This window comes from Vicia villosa, linkage group LG5, assembly GCF_029867415.1.
Source record: "Vicia villosa cultivar HV-30 ecotype Madison, WI linkage group LG5, Vvil1.0, whole genome shotgun sequence".
In the NCBI taxonomy this organism is placed as follows: Eukaryota; Viridiplantae; Streptophyta; class Magnoliopsida; order Fabales; family Fabaceae; genus Vicia; species Vicia villosa.
Genome location: NC_081184.1, coordinates 158,887,674 through 158,890,932, shown reverse-complemented (window position 1 = coordinate 158,890,932; position 3,259 = coordinate 158,887,674). Strand labels below are relative to the sequence as shown.

At 29.1% G+C, this 3,259-nt stretch overlaps 1 pseudogene; it reads left to right on the top strand.

The window, feature by feature from the left end:
• The first annotated feature begins 1,802 nt into the window (after nt 1-1,802).
• On the top strand, nt 1,803-2,509 carry LOC131607958 (uncharacterized; annotated as a pseudogene).
• Nucleotides 2,510-3,259: the final 750 nt, after the last annotated feature.

Below are 3,259 nucleotides of genomic sequence, written 5' to 3'. Positions count from 1 at the left end.
ACAACTTTAACTTAAAAACTGACATAAATAAATTGCATGCATATGAATAAAGTGAACAACACATTAATCACTAATGCCTCCAGAGACAATATCAAACTTATGTTTCATAACATATTATTCACACGCATATTCGTTGGGGCTACGAATATTTTCATATAGTTGCAAATACAAACAAAGAACAAGTAATAAATTAGCGTAAATAAAATAATACCAAAAAGCACAAATAATACTTACTTTTGAGAAAATAAACTTTGTCTTTTTATTTCTTATATTATGAGTCATAAAATTGTATCTCTTTATAGCTCTACATAATGAAAAAAATTAAACATGAATAAAAATTATTCAAAAAAAAAGGTAAAATTTGAGTATTACAAATAATACCAATTATGTGCTCAAGATTGTAGTGTAACGAACATAGCACAGTTACATTATTTTGCTTGAGACGTATAATTATTAGTTGTCAATGTCCACTGCATAAACATCCAGAACAATAAATAATGTGTATAAAATTGAATCCTAAGAGAAAATACAAATTCATATATACTTACAAATTGAAAAATGGTCCAGGGTAAAATTATCTTTTTTCTTGAATAATTTTTTTTGTATAAAAGTTTGGATAGAGATCGGTGTTCGTTGTTAAAATTGAATATTGAACGGGTCTAAGTATCAATACTTTCTTAAGTCTCTTTCTGCACATATTGGATGCATATACCTAAATATTAACAAAAAAATGAAATGTTAATGTGTTTGACATTAAAAGTATTTGAGAACAATAAATTGAAATCACCATAAAATATGTACTTACATGCACCATAATTGTATTATGGTTTTTTCCGGCCAATTAGTACCCTGCAGATATCCACAATATAACTCTTTCCAATTGAATAGTATTGACTTGGTTCATGTTATAATGTTATCTTGAGGGTGTCTCATATCTCTTTTACCACCCTCGACAATCTTAGCATGTTATATGGTTAATATTGTAGTGTCAATATTGTATTGAAAGGGAGAACAAAAATTCTTATAAATCTCAACTTCACATTTTTAATTTTGAATGCATAGTGCCTTGGGCAAACCCAGCTTTAGGCAGTAGCCACACCAGAATTTTCAATTTTTTTATGTTATATATAATATTTAATTTTGTTAAAATTAAGTTTGTTTATAATTTAAAAAAAAAATACCACCAACACACCAACTCACTTTTATCTCTCTTTTTATATCCTCTCTCTCCCTCTATAACTTTTCTCTCTCTTCTTCTTAAACCCCACAATCTTTCATATTTGTCTCTTGTTCTCATATTTTCTAATCCAAAAACTCTTTATTTTTTCTCCAATTTGTTCACTTAATTTGGTTGTATTTATTTGTGGGTGATTGAAAATCAAAGGTAAAGTGGATATTTCACATTTCCCCCATTCTTTTCTCCTTTTTGAGTTGAACCCTAAAACCCCAATTTATTAAAAATATCAATATTCTTAATTTCTCATAAAACCAAGAATCATCTATTGCTAGAGTGGGTGACAGTCGTTGGGGTTATCACTTTAGGACTCACTAGTTTGATGACTCTGTATGGTGCCATAATTGGGGTACTTGAAGAAGTTGGAAATGATAAGTCATTTGAAAAATATGGTGAAACTATGCTTTTGTCAGATGTGCTTCAATCATTTGATTTTATTTTCATGTTATATACGATGGTTGAGATTTTAGTATATATAAATGATTTGAGTGTAGCGCTATAAAAGTATGATCAAGATCTTTTGAATGCTTTGTCACTTGTCAATGCTACCAAACAAGAATTACAAGAAATGGGGAATGATGGATGGAAAGAGATTATATCTAAGGTTATGAAAAATTGCAACAAGCTTGACATTGATGTGCCTGACATGGATGCAACATACGTGCAAGGGAATAAACCTAGGCGACATGCTACAACTTCTAGTGTTTCTAATTTGCATAATTATAAGCACAATTGCTTATTTAATATTTTAGATTTCCAGTTGCACGAGCTCAATGCTAGATTTGATAAAGAGAATACTGAACTTTTAGAATGTGTTTCATGTTTGAGTCCTTCTTCGTCATTTGCAGCTTTTGATGTGAAAAAGTTATTAAGGATGGTTGAACTTTATCCAAATTTTGTAGATGTGTCGGAAGTGGTGATTCGACATCAACTTTAAAATTATGTTAGAAATGTTTGATGTGACCCAAAATTTGCAAAGTTAAAAGGACTTTCAGATCTTTGTGCAAAACTTGTGGAAACAAATAAGTGCAACACATTTGAAATGGTTTATAAGCTTATGAAATTGGCTTTAATCTTACCGGTAGCAACTGCAAGTGTGGAATGTGTTTTTCAGCTATGAAGTTTGTGAAGAGTAAGTTATGTAATAAAATGAGTGATCAATTGTTAAATGATCGTCTTGTAACTTTTATAGAAAGAGATGTTATTAGAACAATTAACAATGATGTTATTTTAGCTCATTTTCAAGAAATGAATGATAGTCAATTTTCATTGTAATGTATTACATTAAACAATATTATTATTATTATTCATTTTTAATATGATTTAATTTGTAGTTTCTTTAATATTTAGCCACACAAATATATATTGTCTGGATCCGCTCCAACATTGTGCCATTTTCCAAAAATCTTAAATGTTCATCCTCATTTTGCATGTGTTTAAATTATTTTGACAATTTGACTATGTATGACTCATCAGAAATTAAGGAGAGAACTATTCAAAATTAACTAAAGAAACATCAATATTAATTTAATAAAAGAAATTTAATAAAAGAAATGTATTCAACCTAATTGTGTCATGATATATACACTTAATCTCGAACACTTGGGTCAAAGACAAATGGAAACAGCCAAAAAGAAAATTACAAAGTAGAACTATTGTGATTACCGGCCTAATAAGTTGTCTTACCTTAACTATGAATGTGAACCACAAATTAAAAGTTAATTAAACCTTTATTCTTAAAGAAAACAGCTGTTAACACTTGCATGATAAGATAATTGAGCTGAGGTTAACTTCACTTACCATTCACGTAAAGGGTGTCTCAAATATTGTCAGCATTAAGCAATTAATCACATTAGTTTCTCACTTTGAACATCAAAGATTTTGCCTATATTTGTGGAAATCATTAGTTGACGCCTCCGAATTAATAGTGCTAGATTAACATAGCAAAGGCAAATACAAATTAAAATGCTTTAACTCTTCATTATTATTCACCTTTAGGATTTTCAGTGTTTCACAAAGTTTATC